Source organism: Diadema setosum, chromosome 14 (assembly GCF_964275005.1).
Source record: "Diadema setosum chromosome 14, eeDiaSeto1, whole genome shotgun sequence".
NCBI classification, from domain to species: Eukaryota; Metazoa; Echinodermata; class Echinoidea; order Diadematoida; family Diadematidae; genus Diadema; species Diadema setosum.
Genome location: NC_092698.1, coordinates 33,444,571 through 33,461,704, shown reverse-complemented (window position 1 = coordinate 33,461,704; position 17,134 = coordinate 33,444,571). Strand labels below are relative to the sequence as shown.

General features: G+C 36.0%; 1 long non-coding RNA gene and 1 other non-coding gene across 2 annotated transcripts; both read left to right on the top strand.

Annotated features, from left to right (window-relative positions):
• Positions 1-322: 322 nt before the first annotated feature.
• Trnar-ccg (transfer RNA arginine (anticodon CCG)) lies at positions 323-395 on the top strand. Its single transcript has one exon. It is a non-coding gene; the product is annotated as a tRNA-Arg (tRNA).
• Positions 396-4,486: 4,091 nt separating this feature from the next.
• Positions 4,487-6,434, top strand: LOC140237447 (uncharacterized). The gene is made up of 3 exons (XR_011901841.1): positions 4,487-4,671; positions 5,663-5,834; positions 6,333-6,434. It is a non-coding gene; the product is annotated as an uncharacterized lncRNA (long non-coding RNA).
• The last annotated feature ends 10,700 nt before the right edge of the window (positions 6,435-17,134 follow it).

Genomic DNA, 17,134 nt, shown 5'->3' with positions numbered 1-17,134 from the left:
CGTCGGCGACCGAGAGCGAGAAGCATGCAATGCACACAATCACATTCGATATCTATTGAAGTTCCCAGTACAAATTTTGTATACAGCGCCATCTCGTGAATCTTTGTTACCATAAAATGCCGTACATTCTGTGCGTTCGTGGTTTATCTTCCCTTGCCGTGTGTTTGCAAAAATTTGGAGAAAACTAGGAATTAAATAGAAAAAATAACTATTAACTCATTGTGTTGGTCGACAGAAACATTTTCACCTCATTCAACAAGAATATTGCGTGCATATTGTGTACTGTTATATATAATAATTTATACCCACGCGCAAGGCGCCAGACCCTGTGGCCTAATGGATAAGGTGTCAGCCTCCGGAGCTGAAGATTGTGGGTTCGAGTCCCATCAGGGTCGAAATGTGGTAGGACAATTTTTGTTTCTGGTTATTTTTAATTGATTGCATGTTTGCCTTCCCACGAACACGCATTGAAGATTTTACTAGAAAAATAAGAACTCTTCATACGTCGAATAGTGACGAGTTGATCTGTGATGACTATAATATACTGTATGTATTTCAAGACAGCATTTTACGACGATACATGACGATTATACCTGCGACGCATGTACACATATTTTTTTTACAGCTAGCGTGACATTCTCAAGAGACAATGTATCTGTTCATTGTTTTCTTTTCTGTTTTATATATGTTTATTGTTCTAATGCTTATCGTCTTGTGTATCATAGGGAATCTTACATTTCGACTTCAGTTGTGAGCTTTAGAAATGTGTTTCCACAAACATTTTGTGGATTAAGCGAATACACAAAGATCAGATTTTTTTTTTTTTTTTCAAAGCACAGTATAATTCATTAAGAGATTATACATATGCCGCCCTCTCTAGATAGGAATCCTGCGAAAATTTATGACGTCACAGAGGTAGAAATAAGAAGAAAATATGAATAGGAATACTGTCTGTAACGGGTCAAGGCGAGGTGAGCATTTTTTTTTTTCGAAAAAAGAGTAATCTTTTTATGAAATTCACATTTTCCTGATATCATTCAACAACCGAGATGTGTATTATAAATCTTAGTTCCTATACCTGGAGGAAATTAAACGCGAAAACAACTGGAATTGTAAAAATTCACATTTGAACGTACTATTTTCCGATCTTCCTCAAATGTTTACTATAATCATCTTTTTGACATAATCATGTTTAAATACTGCATCTTAAGATATTGGAGTTGAGAAACAAGAATAAAATACTAGAATTTCCTATATTCGTTATTTCATGTAATGAAACTTTTTACTTTCTTCTGCATCCTTTTATTTCACGTTCTACTGAAGTTAACCATGGAGTCGAGTTTAAAGGGACTGTACAGTACTGGTTGAGGTGGGGATTCATGTTTTGAACATTCCTAAGTGAGATAATGAAAAGCCTCGTATGAAATATGAAAGAGCATGTAATTTTAAGAAGGATTCAACGTTTATTTGATGAAAATTGGTTTTCAAATGGCTGAGATATCCAAAAAAAGTGCTAATAATAAAAAGCGACATGCCACAACTTTATTACGATCTCTTTGTTTCACCTTGTTTTTGGATATCTCAGCCATTTCAAAACCGATTTTCATCGAATAAACTTTTGATACCCCTGAGAACTGCATGCTCTTTGACATCTCAGTGTGGTTTCTGAATATCTCGCAAAACGTTAAAAGCTAAATCCTTACCTCGACCACAACTGTACACACCCTTTTACTTTACAGGACATAGAATTGGTGGATCAGAGCAATTATTGATTGCGGAATGTACGATAATATTGATCATAAACAAAAACAAAAAAAAGTATGATACTGATTCTCTTACGTTCTTGCCATATAAATTGCGTTGGATAGCATGTAAAATACATTTTAAAAAACAGCTACACGTTGAGAAAATGACAAAGACGAAGGGATATTTTCAGGCATAGCGGATGAGCCTCCGGCGCCTTTACCATGAAATCATAATGAAATAATATACATTACTATTTTTCTGTAAGTTTGCAGAAAACGTACAATCTTTTGAGAAAATATGAAATTAGTAGTGTTTCTTGTTAAAAATGAATGACGAACAGCACGTAAACAAGAAAAAAAAAAGTGTTTAGCTAATTCTGGACACCAAAAGATGTTTTCAGACATTCATTGACTTATAGTTTCCTATAGTTATTTAATGTTTGTCTATATATAAATCGCGTATTTGGATTTTGACAGGACTTTACTGCGTTTATTTGAAATTGTGGTAAAGTGTGTCGTTTATTAAAGTAACATCATTATACTGTTAGCAATCATTAAAGGAAATCTTAAGTTTTTCACAAACTTGTAACGTGTATAAAACTCTGATTGTTTTCGGAGAGTGCTAATCATTGCAAATCAAGTCACCTTCGTAAAAGATGCTCTTTCTGTGCACATTGAATAATCTTATGTTGTTTGAATAAACCGTTCAGTGCATGATGTTATACACCCTCTTAAAGAAAATTAATTTAAGTAAACAAATCAGGGAAAAAAATCACGGCTTGGTTATGAGAAAATACGTCAGCTGTCATGAAGCCCGTTATCTTGCCGACTGAGACTTGAAAAAGAAAGATTTGTATCGAGGTTTAGCAACCCTAGGTCAGGGACAATTTTTACAAAAATACGGACAAACCGAAAGACACTGACGTGGGGAACACGGATAATTTCCATTTTTATTTGTGATTTCACAAATGACACGTGTATAAAGACACAAATGGAGACCGATTTTTCTCTTTTATTTCTTTCTCATTCATTACCCAAATAAACTTTCAGTCACAGTTTCCTTTGCAGTTACACCCATTAGGAGCGCTTATGTGATCTCCTACTAGCCACTTCCAAGAAAGCCAAATCGAGATCAACCAAATATAAAACTTTAAGTCTTCTTCCTGCTATGGCATGGGAAGTACGACACCTTGTGATGGCCTTGTGAATACCACGCTGAAATTAAATTTTGGAAGTTGATAAAGAAACATAACATAATTGTAAATGACTCGAGAGTTATACCAATTTAGCTTTAATGTCTTTGTATAAGAGAGTTGATACATTATACTATACACTTACTTAAATTAATGATTTCTTTTATTTTGTAATTGATAAATGTATAAACCAATGGCAGCGTGAAAGTAGGCGAGACTATAATATATTCATCAATTTTCTTTTGTTCGATTCGAATGAAAACTGTCAGTTTTCAAGTTGCTTGCTGATTGGTATAATTCAGTAACGTCATCTTGATCATGAACGGATGAATTTCTCTTGTCCTGCTTAGTTGATCCTGCAGGATTGGTTACTCTAGCGGAGCTTGTTTGAAGAGTAAGACACGGTAGACAACATGGGCCTGTTTCATAAAGATTGAGGTAAGTTGCGATTGATCGCAAGTAACGCTTTATCTACTAAAAATTATGCTTGATTTTTCTTGAAATTAAGCGCAAGTGTCTTTATAAAACAGGACTTACGCTCAATACATGTATTGAACCTCACTCGATTAACCGAGATACGCTCAATAAATCGAGCGTAAGATCAATCACAACTCTTTACGAAACAGACCCCAGGTGATTTCAACAAAAGTCAGAGTATTTTCTTTCTCTCTTCGTATAATGACATGATAGATTCCCATGTTTATTACGTCGCAATCCTTCATATATTTTTCCATGTCGTTTCTTTTCATCTTCCATTTTTAATCATTATTCTGGTTTTGTGCATTGATTGTTTAGGTAGTTACACACTAAAAACTAGCGGTACATTTGGGGTAGGCGTTTCTGCCTGTGTGCCAGTATCGGGCTTGTGAGCAAGTAAGTTCGTCTAGGAGTACTCGTTGGTGCGGGAACGGGTAGGTATCCTTGAGCGTAGGTCTTCCTACTTGTCGTTACCCTGAATAGTCTTGTAACAAAGACCAATTATGCATGTACATGTTACATTACATCTTGGAAGACTTGGTAGTGGATACAAAGGTTATTTCAAAGAACACATTTTACATATCTTGGTATACATAAAACTTGCAAGTACGTGTTTTAAGACAAAGTGTCAATACACCTGTAATCTTGGAACTGTTTTTCGGAGGCTTTACGATTATTAAATTCACGTTCTGATAACGAGAATACCTACCGCCAAACTGGTTGACCAATAAGCGAAAAGAAAGAAATCAATTCCTGCGATTATCAAACACCAGTGTAATTTTCTGAATGATATACCCAATTAATGGACGAAATCACATAAAAAATTAATAAAAATGTTTACAAAATATTTATAATGATTTATTCACTTAAAAATTTACGTATGATTATTTTAGTTATTCTTTTTTTTCCCTCATCTGTACAACTAGCCAAATTGGCCACTCATTCAAATGTCTGGAGCGGCGGCGACGACGTACGTGTCGCCGAGCGGTAGATTTTCACGCAGGATGATCGCGCTGCATACAGCTTACACGTAACCGAATGTAACCGAGCAACTTTTGTATTGATCCAAAATGTGTCGATCATCAAGTGTATCAAGCTGACTAGCAAGATTAAACATTTATTATCGCGCTTCAGCTGGTAAAAAACGTGCAACTGTAAGGATCTTCAATTCAAGCACGCAGTCGACAGAAGGCCATTAACTGATGCACAACTTCGGCACTAGACCAGACGTGTTGACCACTTCTCGTAATGTCACGGTGAGTGAGTGTATGGTGATCATGACGCCTTGACGGATCACAACTGACTTAGAGTCTGTCTGAGGATCTAAAAACATTGTTAGCTAGAATGTTCTTAGTATATAGTGTGCAGACCACTAACAGTTCTAAGGCCTGTTTGTCGAAATGTTGTTTATACTAAGTCCCAACAATAACACTACTACAGCCAAACTAGTAAACTATACAGGTCATGTCAGAGGGAGTGCACTGCACTGTACTGTATTGTATAGTGTCCGTGTCTATGTGACAGTACACCATTATCGAGACAATTGTGCATGTCACAAATTTAAAGCAGTTACTAAGTTAGGTTAGTGAGTTACCGGTACTACATGATAATGGTACCACTACCACAGCTTGAAAATTATGCCAGTTGACATCTAACAGTTTTTTGTTTTGTTTTGTTAGATTAGTATAGAATCTGATGTCAGAACAAAGACAACTAACAAACATGACTAACCTATAGTATTAATTATGTTGATCTCAATTCACAGCATCAATCCTTGATCTTTCTTGAAACATGTCTAATCCTATGTAGCAGCTGCACACAGCTAGACTTGGCTGGACTGCTATAATACTAGTAAATGTATCGGTGAGGTAGAGTACAGTCCTGTCGCTGTAGTCTACACAACGCCATGCCTTGCCTGGCGTCTTGTTGGGTTAGGGTTGTGCTAACTGCGACCGGCAGCCCCATACGCATAGCGTAATGGGGCTGCGGACTGTGGCATTCAGGATCATGACAGGGTAGTTCCAGTAAAATGTATGAACCTATTGTTGATGTCACTTGCAATATTCATCAGTGCATTCCTACCTTCGCAAACTTTTATTCTTATTGGAAGCAGTTGTGACGCGAACATTTTCCCTTTCTGAATTTACAAGGCAATAAACACTTACAAGAAACTGATGTAAGACCTAAACCTCACATTATAACGCTACCAGTTACACATTTCTTTTTGTTGTTGTTGTTGTTATTTAGACAAGCAGCTAAATGCAGCTGTTCCACTACCAAGCTGTGGATAACTTCATGTCACATGTGAATGGATGTGACAGAGGTGAGGAATACATCTGTTCTAACCATCTGGAAGTCAGTGGAGAGCAAAGATTATTCAAGAATTCTTCAAGGACGTTATCAAGCATACTTGGTAATGGTAAGTCTTTTAATGACACATAAGTACTGTAGTTAAAACGAGAAAGAACCATGCAGAGCACAATACTACATGATGTACACGTAGTTACATGAGTTCAGCCCTGGGTCTTACTATCATTTGATAAATTGTGACTTGTAACACCAGAAGATGCATGTCCATTTTTGGGTAGGGCCTATACTTATCAGCACTACTGATTGTGTGGCAGTGGCATGATGGCCCCATGACTGCTGGATGTAGCATCAGTTAACAAGTGGCAAGATACATGTATGTGTGGTCCATGATAGGCTGTGAATTACTATAAATTCTTATAATACCTTTGCAGAAAGAATGACTTTGCAAGTATTGTAAATTATGATTTTCCTATTAGATTATATGTAGGACGTATATGACATGATTGTAATTCCTATGAATAATCAATCAGATAAAGTGACCAATTCCTTTATCTCAAATGAGGTAAACTGTCCCCTTTTTTTCCTGTTTCTTTTTCTCTGTCCATAGATTCACACTTGGGTTCTCTTCACCCTTACAATACTCTGAAGCTGCAAGGACTCTCATCAAAAGGGCCCCCATCTTGGAAGACCCTGGCTGTAATACCACAGGTTTGTGTAAAGTGAAATATGATTTGAAAGGGAATGAGTCTATATTTGATTGGATATTTTGTCACAAAATAAGAAGAGCCTTTGTACATTCCAAATGCTTTGTGGAAAGTAAATGTTTATAGAGTTGTAAGTTAACTATTTGCGCCCCCCCCCCCCAAAAAAAAGGGGTTGATAGTTATTATTGAAGCAAATGTGATAAGTTTTGCAATTATGCTGCTTCTTCTTTTTTCACATCAACCTCAAATAATATAAAAGGTGATGGTTACTTTGAGCATAGATAATACATATAGTAACATTTTCAATGTAAACCAGGGTTTGAAACTAACTGATAATTTAATGTTTTTGAATGTTGCACTTTTGATTGCAGTTAATAAAATGTGAATAAAAGTTTGTTTGTTGTTATTAACAAATTTGTTGTGAATTCATTCCTCACTATTTGCCCAGAAACCTGCGGGACCACATCCAACGATAGGGACTTTTCGATTTCCCCTCCTGAATGTCGACGTCGAAGTAATGACGTCGTTTTAAGGAACTGTGCATACTCCATGTTCTCCAGTACATCCCAACGCCTGAATTGCAAACGCGTCTGCCAAGGATCTCATGGCCACCTATATTCAGAACACGAGTGATGTCATCACTTAGTGCAACCACTCGCCAGCCTGTTGGAGGGAAGGGAGCCATGACGTCGTAGCAGTACGTAGTGAACGACGTGCACTGGAAATCAAAATGGGCAATATCATCCCAGATGTGACAAACGAACTGTAGCAATCTGGAACCACTCTTGTACAAGAAAGATGGCCATGTCCACACAATCAGAAAGTCCCTATTAGTAATATGTGGGATTCCTTTTGCACCAGATGGCCTTCTCATGGAGGTGGAAGGAACAGTTCTCGCGTCTGCACCTGCACCAACATTTCTGCAGGGGTTGCTTCAACTTTGGCTGTGTAGTGCACATTTGGGCTGGAATATCCCAACACGAAGAGCGCACCAATATTTCATCCAACCCTGTCTCACAAGATTAGGATATATTACAAGTAATTACCATTCCAGGTACAGAGATTGATCAACTTAAATATCCCAGTAGATTCAGGTCGATTCTGGAAATTGCTTTGAATATTTCCAGCAATTCGTTCTTTAAGATAGGAAAGTTGATTAACGTTATATCCCAATAAATTCATGGTGGTTTTACTTCTTCTGGCCCATTGATAGGACAGAAACCTTTTACCTCCGCTGAATTTAGGCAACAAATTCTCATTTGGAGCTTTAATGTCTCAAGTATGTTAACTTGAATTTAAAAGAATATCCTTAAATACAATTCTTGTTTTGCTGCTTACAATGATTGTATGTCTCTGGCCTCTTAACACTGAGTTTAAAGTGTGATTTCCATCATAGTTATGAGCAAGGAAATCTTTTCATGTTACTTGAATTCATTGCAAATCATAGTAAAGGTTGCCTTCCCCGTTTGAGGTACACATGCACCAGATGCAGTATCAATTGAAAAATCTGTTATAAAATGTGTTTGTAGTGTACATATTCTTTGCAGGCGGAGCCTACTAACTTGATACAGGAATATTGGCAACTGAAGCAGTTCACCAAAATGATACTAATCCCAAGTGCTGACCATACAAATATAGGTTGACTGCAGTGTATATTTTTACAGCCAAAGGAGAGTCAAGAATTTCTAAAGGTTCAGATGGTAGTGGAAAACTAAATCACTCTTGAGGTTTTTACATTGTGAGTAACAGGGTGAGGATTTGGTCACTTTGAATCATATACCTGCCCTCTCTTTACTTATATTGAAGTTAAATCTCCAAGCTCACACAAAAGCAAAACACAAACTTCAACATAGCTTCTATGTACAATAGGATCTTACGTGTTTCCCAGTAATCTGAAAAAATACATGAGCATGAGCTTTACTTTCATGAAGATTCCTGTCATTGCCACTGCCGTTTCTAAATCTATATTTTCTTATTTAGAATGAATATGAAGTGCAATCAACCTTGCTTAAGTTGACCTTGCGTAGATCTAGCGATATTCTGTTAAGTTATTTATTTCCTTGAGAGCATTCACTACATTTGAGCAGTGTGTTGTAGTATGTTCGAACAGATTGATATACATGTACATACAGTAGTACCTGCGGTGTACGAGACATGAGCAGACAATTGAATGGTTTGCATGACATGGCTGCACACTAACCCATCTTTTTTTCTTTTCTTTTTTTACTGGCCATACCCATCTGTTTGACCAGTAGGTACCCAGTTTGTCCATCTTTAATGGTCCATTCCGAACAGTTACTGGTCCAACGGTGATTTTCACTGGTCCTGGACTGTTTTACCAGTGCCAGTGGGCAGTGTTGTGCAAAGTGAGATTACCTCAACAGATGGGAGAACTGTAAGGAGATTGCCATTAGATTTAGCCTGATGGTCAAAACTTACTTATAGAAATGTGATCCTCATCCAAAAGTTACTGTTCAGTGGTGAACTGATAGAGAAGACCATGTTAACCCATTGAGGACGGTTTGATTTTGCTACAACACACATTTCCCATAGACATTTGCCTCAGTATACTCACGACTTTTCAGCGGGTTCACACATCTTCATTTTTTTTTTTTTTTTTTTTTTTGGGGGGGGGGGTCATGACTTCTCTCCAGTCGGATATAAAGCTGTATTTACGCAGCGTGCAAAACAAGCACTCACTACATGGATTTGATACTACATTATGATATGACCAGTGTGCTGTTACATAATGAAGATACAAATCTCTTTCACTAAATGCGCCAGTATATAAAATTGTGTTCTATAGGAAGAAATATTGTACTTTAAAATATAATTGATGGTGACAAACAGTGCGATAATAATACATGTACATGCAGTATGTCTACTACCGCCATCCAATTCATATCTGTGGCCTACCCATTTCTTAATGGTGCATAATCTGTTTACTTTTTTTCTGAGATACAAATGTGTTTCTTGTGTGAAGAGCAAGGGGTATCACTTTGGTTTAATCAAAACTCACTGTACATTGTCTTATAATGCGTCAAGTTGAATGTAGTTTTCTTCGTGACAGAGTAAGAGGAATTTTGATAAGCACAGGTAGACAGACATTAACAGTGTATTGACAGTAAGTATCTATTACTGCGAAGAAGTGGATATACACATGGGACATAAAATCTGTTCATGTGCATTATGAAAGCAAAGAACTTTCCTCGATCCCCAAATACCTGCTTTCTTAGACTATAAGACTCTCTCTTAGCTATTATCCAATTAAAATTAGTTCAAGGAAAGTAAACACTCAACATATTTGTGACACTTGTAACATTTTTCATTTTACTATTTTGCCACTTATGTGAAACTGTCGTCACACATCAAGACATAACATAGACCTATTGGGAGAAGCGTGCATTATGGTGGATGTATACCACTTACCATAGCAATATTTCTAGTTTTACATGTATTCCATTTCTCTTGAAATTCAAAGGTAAAGGTTTAAAAAGGCCATTTCAAAAACAAAACCCTTCTTAATTCAGAGCAATTCTGATATACTTGTTTCATTTTGCCCGTTTGATGCCAAATTTCGTTCCATATTTACCTATAAGTGCCACAGTGTTTTTCTGTCAAAGATTTTACCTTTGATTTAAAGATTATGAACAGCTGTTTCTATAATTTTAACTGAAGTGATTTACAAACAAATTAAATCAAGTGATATTTCATTTGATATGATTGTGTAGGATGTTCAATGTGTGGACAAGTGAAAGATGTTCTTCAAGCCAACTTATGATTCATGAGAAATTATGGAAATGTGAATTTTGAGCATGTATGGATTTCATGGCTGTGTAATCTCAATATTTGAGTGTATATTATGACATATTTCTTTGTTGTGCAATTGTTATGTATTCCTGTAGGTACCTACACTGTTGTACATTGTGCCAAAGATAAGCAGTCTCAACTACCTGTACTGCATAAGCTGTTCGTCTTTGCTTACATAAATATTTTTGTGAATGAGAAGGTCACAGGAATTGTCACAAGATCTTATTTTCGTGAATTGACACTGAGACCATCTTAAATGCACTAAATATTATACCCCAGTAGCGCTTGGTAAGAATTTTGCTTGGTAAATTTGCCAACCAAAAATGATTCACAAATTCACAAAAATGGCAACTTATTTGGTACAATGCACTACTACATCGTGTACATGTATATTTTTAAATGCAACAACCCTATTCGTATGTATAGCCCTCTGTGTTTGTAGTGCAATTTCAACACGTGGATGCTTTTGCTTTGTTATAAGTTTCCAGTAAATAAAGCATATAATTTGTACATTGTATATCAAGGAAAAACACCTTAGCATGTCTTATACATACAGTTGTATGCTGTGAACTTACTCTCATAGATTGCATGCATGTGTTTGTGTGCGTGTTTGTGTGTGTGTCATATTGTTTACTTAGGCAGTCACATACCAAAAATAGGAGTAAAAATATGTACCCCTAGTGGTACATATGCTTGTCCCTATACAAGGAACCCTAGAAGTACTCATCTGTACCCCATACAGGGGTACTTATATGTACCCCATACAGAGGAACATATAAGTACCACCTAAGGGAACATATAAGTACCTATGATGATACAAATGAGTACCCTTAAACGTACAAATAAGTACTCCATAGGGTACATATCTGTACCCCAGGTAGGGGTACTTATATGTACCCCTGTATGGGGTACATATAAGTGCCGCTAGGGTTCCTTGTATAGGGACAAGCATCTGTACCTCTAGGGGTACATATTTGCTCTCCTATTTTTTAGTGTGTAGTATACATCATTTGTCACTCGGCGTTCATAACCGTATACAGTAGTGTCTTCAACATATTTTCAATTCAATACAATTCAAATCTTCAATTATAAATTCTTTCAAATGCAAACACGAAATCAATGTAATGCTAAAATATATTTACGCACATTTGAAAGCGGAAACGAAATAACTGGCATGTGAATGACTTATATTTATCTATTTGGACAAAATTGTTATTGGAAAACCTATGTTTTGCGTATGTTTCGAATGAAGACTAAAATCTCCCATGCATGCATATTCTGAAAAACAACGTATTTAAAAAGTGTGTTCAGAGTTAGTGGATTATTATTTGATCATATGCCAAAATATCAATATCTGTAAACAGATTTTTCTTATACATAATCACTATATTTGTATACGCATTCTGATAACATATTTCTAAATGAGAAATCAGGAAGATATCTATGCCAATATGAAATCATTCAATACAAAGAAGACATTTCTAATATGACCAGAAATGTATTCTAAAATGTCTTCTTCTTGTTTATCTTTGCTCGCTTTTTGCTTTTGCTCGCTTGGTTTAATTCTCTCTTAGTGATGGGAGGATCGTAGGGTATAAGAACTCTACAATATACCATGTGATTATATTGCATGAATAAGGTAGGAAAGAATAAAGAAGGGCATAATTCTACCTTCTCGATATTAGTTCTTTGAAGGGAGGCAAGCTGTTCAGTTTCGATTTAAATTCATAGATATGCATGTTTTTAAAAAAGAAGATTGTTTTGTAACAATAGTGGTGAACACAGTGTGATTAAACTACGTCTATGCAAGCAACCATAATTATGATGACAGTTGTTTGTTTTTTGTTTTTTTAATTTACGTCGTACAATCGAGTCTGGTTGAAAAAAAAAGAGAGAAATCAACATAAACAGAATGAAACCTACACGAACGCGGACCTCAACAGAAGTGTGATAAACAAAAGTGGGATGTTATAGTTAGCAAGTGTCGAGAGCAGAGAAACATGCATATCATAACAGGGAAAGAAAAGGAAATACAATGTACTTTTCTCTCAGCACATAATGGCAGGAGAAACAGACAGGGAGAAAGAGAAAGAGAAGGGATGGGTTAAGAATGAGGTAGAATTCACGTAGATGCGCATCTTTAAACTGCGTATAATCTCTTTAATTTAAAATCTTTAATGCATCAAAGTTGATACTCGACAGATTGTTTCGCCATCCATGCAGTCAAAGATGTCCTTTCATGATCGCCATAAAAGCAGTGTGGGGTTACGCCATAAAAGCAGTGTGGAGTTAGCATTAAGGTATATGGATACATGTGTGTGTGTGTGTGAGTGTGTGCGCGCGTGTGCATACTGTGTGTGTTCCTCGTGGCTAGAATGGATGAAATTATTATATTGAGGCTAAAAAAGGAAAGAGGAACACAAAACACGAGGTTATATACACGTTGCCAACAAATCTTGCAACTCCTTTAACTGAGCTTTGAGGCTGATTGCCCTTCTTCAAAATCTACAAGGACAATGTGTAACAACAACATTCAAACAAAATTAACCACGGTGTAAAATCGTACAGAACCAAACTAACCTTCAATATATTAATTCTATAAATTCAAAAATATACTTTATATATATATATATATATACTTTTGTTGGCAATATATTTAACCGTCTACCCGTCCTTGGATCGCCCTGCCGTGTTCTAGTTTAGTCCATTGCTGTCACTATATATATATATATATATATATATATATATATACATACATATATATATATATATATATATATATATATACATATATATATATGTGTATATATATATATATATATAATATCATATATATATATTATACATATACATATTATATATATATATATATATATATATATATATATATATATATATATATATATATACATATTATATACATATGATTATATTCTTCCATAGTCTGTATCGGGTGATGGTTTTGTAGATATTTTATATTCATTTGTAATAAAGGTACTGGACATTGATAGTAATCAGTGTAAATCACTTCCATATGTTTGGCACCTTAAATCATGTTGTATGATGTGCTTCTTAAATGCTGCTTGTGATCATTATTATTATCAATCATCATCATCATCATCATCAATGATAGCTCTATCATCCATTCAGGTCAGATTGGAACTTTGGAGGAGAGATTTTGAGAGAGAAGAATGGGAAGCAAAGTATGAAGAAAAGAAAAAGCGAGAAAAAGGGTCATTGGGGACAGAAAGACACAATCAATAGCATAAGGAGCCATTGCCTTTGCTAAATTATTAATTAACCTTCAAAATGCATTTTCTCTCTCTAATATCTATTACAATTTATTGGATATAATTAGATCTTATGGACAAGCGTGTTCCCACCAACCAAAATCTTTGCCTTGATACTGCCTAATAGAGCAACAACTACTCCATGTAAAATAGATTCCAAGCACAATTTGTATTGAAATCAATACAAGAGGAACATGTGAATTCAACAGACCATAACTAGGTGAGAAGGACTATACATATGTAGGAATATATATATATATATATATATATATAAATTATATACATCTTAGATCTGTAAATCTTACTCGGATATCTTATATAAATCTCATCTATAATATTACATCTCAGATATTAGATAAGTGTAGAATAGAACGTTCCCACTCAGAGAAAGAGAGATGCATTTAGCATGCACATAAAAATTGAAGCTTTGCAGTCACATCTCTGGTTGCATACAGAACTTCCATAGTATTTTCTACTCCCATGACTAAGCAGTTATGCTTCTTTATTTGTCGAAAAAGCAGCCAGAGAAAAAAACAACCCCCCCCCACACACACACACACACACACGGAGCCCCACGTATTTTTAATTACTCTCAGAAAGCAAGGTATGTCTGCATGATTAGCAACAAGGAGATGGCAATTCCAGGGTTGCTTCATAAAGTTTTACAAGCAAGCATGCTGCTCGTTGAGTTCTCCACACATGCAAGAGGTGACAAAGAAAGAATGCCTGCATGTATCTATCCTGACCCATTCATCCACCGCCTTCATTAGAATGTGGACCAGAGAGTGGGGGTGGGGGTTGGGCTGGAGACGGTGCCACCGCTGCTAATACCTTTCCCAGATGTAAAAGTGAAGAATCCTGGTAGGGAGCCTGGCTCTTGAACAGCTGTATGCAAATGAAGAACAAGGGGAATATTTCTGTGGCAGGTGCACAGTGTGGTCTGCGTCTCACCTCACTAGTGGGAGAACAAAAGGGAAGCTCCTGTACTACCAACCGAGTCAGTAGGGGGCAGAGATAATCTTTGGTGAAGTAGCGTAGGTACAAAGAGTTGTCAGGTGTGGTTTTGTATATGCATATTAGTAGGAAGTTCATGATGGACTGCCAACTCCAAAGCACACCTTTTGTTATCTTTGTTTGTCTAAGAAGCCACCGGTTCTCCTATCAAAGAGGACGACTTGTAAAGTATATCATGCAGTAAATAAACAACAACAAAAAAAAATTGCAAAGTCAAATGGGTGGACATAAAAGAAGGCTAGAAAGAGCCTGGACTATGAGGACAAGCTTTCTCCTCCATGGGGGATGTGATAAGTATAATAGGAAGAGAACAGGAAGGGAGCAGGAAAGGTGGCACCCACCTCCCCCAAAGAGAGGGATGGTATCCCCATTTTGTGGTAAAGAGTGGCCAGCTGTCTACTAAAAACTAAAGGCGATAGATGGAACATTTTTGTGTCTTTGGTCCATTTCAACCCTACCCCACCCCCCTGTGCAGTGCCATCATCGCTTCAGTGCCAAACACAAAGACTTGTAATTTCTTCACATTCTTTTGTCTCACATCTCGTGCACAGGAACAATAATGGATCAGCAAGAATTGTGGAAGTACAAGGTGATCACTGGTGTTCAAGGAGATTGAGGCAGACAGATGGACATACTACCAAAACAATGCTTCCAGCACCCTTCAGGGCACAAGCATAAAAAGTTTGTTCAAAGAGACATACGAGGGGAAAATATGCATTATATAAAACAAAAGAAACAGATATCAATGACAAAATTACTATGAGAGGACTCTATGCTCCTGTTTAAACCAGCAATATACCTTTATCATTATAAATAAGCTATATGGACAGGAACACATTCCAGGATCTTGATTGAAATATTATTGTTTAAACAGCATGTTACTGTGAAGTGTGGTATCCTAAGATAAATATGATGTGATTCTACACACACACACATACACACACACACACACACATGGAAACATATACAAACAATCACAAGTAAAGTGCATCTGTACAACAAACAAAAACAAAATACATATGTAGTGTGAAACATACAAATTGGCAATGCCAGGACATAAATATTGCAGCTACAAATGTCTACAAATACACATGCACACACAAAATTTATCTTTCTATCTTCTTCATTATATCCTTGGGACATTGGACCAGTTAGCAATAGTTTGGTTAAAACATACCATTTGTGATACAGGTTATTTGAATGTGGTAATCCTTAAAAACAACCATTATTATGATCAGTCAACAAGATGGACAACTTATCATATTGAAGTAAAATATACAGCAGACCACAGACATAAAACACATTTATTTTCTTACAGGGAGACAAAGGGGTAAAAAAGATGACAATGTGTAAATTGAAACAATGATGGTAGTTTTAATAAAAATTTCAGAGATATTTATAATGTGAGTGCAGTTGGTCCTCCTAGAAGCATTTACTAACTGTTCATTGTTGCATGTATGCAGGCAAACATAAAATTACTACACTACTATTACATAGTATAACTGCAATGATATATGCCTGATTAGAATTGGGGTCTGTGTATAAAATTGTCATAACTTAAGTTGCTAAGTAGATATCTTGACCAGAAATAGAAAATAATTGGTGGTATGATTAATGTTTGATGACAACTGCCATTTGACAATATCAAGGGTAGCTTAAAAATGTGGCTCCACGAACAGGCAGATGATAGAATAACGAGCATCACTGAAATGCACAACTATATAAATGCAATAGTTACAAAAATCAATAGACAAAATTCCTCTTCTTTTCATGACCCTCTAAATGTTGATAGCTGTGGATATTATATGAACATTAATCCCTCCATAGCTCTGATATTTCTCTTATTGTCAATCTCCTTCACATATCATTTTCTTTTTTTGAGGCAAATTCTCCTCTGACATTTTGATACATATTTCCCAAAAGTACATTTTGATGAAAGGAAATCCCAGGTTTGCCATATGCACTTCCCAAATCAAAGATTGGACTTCCCTGAGGAAAAAGATGTTTGAGAAAAATGTGTTAAAAGCCAACAAATCTGGGCAAAAGCAAATTTACTTTGAAATACATTCAAAAAGCAATGACCACCTCAATGTAAATTAGATACAATACAGCAATCTTCATCACAGAGTCCAGTGTTATTTGATTATTATGTCTTGCTTGATTTCAGCACATAATATCTCCAATTTCTCTATTTTCTTAAAGAAGTATTTTTCTTTGAAATCTGCTCTAGATACTTCAGTGAAAACTTTATACAAATGCACAAACATTGTGAGTATGACCACACACATAAATACATGGATAAATATTGTAGAAAATATTTGATTGGCAAGTGTGCTGTTTCTTCATTGTTTCTCTCAGGCAAGCGGATGCTTCTGTCTTGCATGGTTTTGGTCTGGTGTGGGTCAGCACAAAGAGATTATCTTCATTCTTCAGTTGGGTTTATCTTCTTTGTCAGTCTTGGAAGTAACCCATAGCACAATCTGCTTCTTGTGTCTGGACAGTCCATCTTTTTATTCTTAGCCGAATTCATAAGATATTTGGTATGAAGCTAGATACCATTATGTAATTTCAATATAAAATTCTTCCCTCTC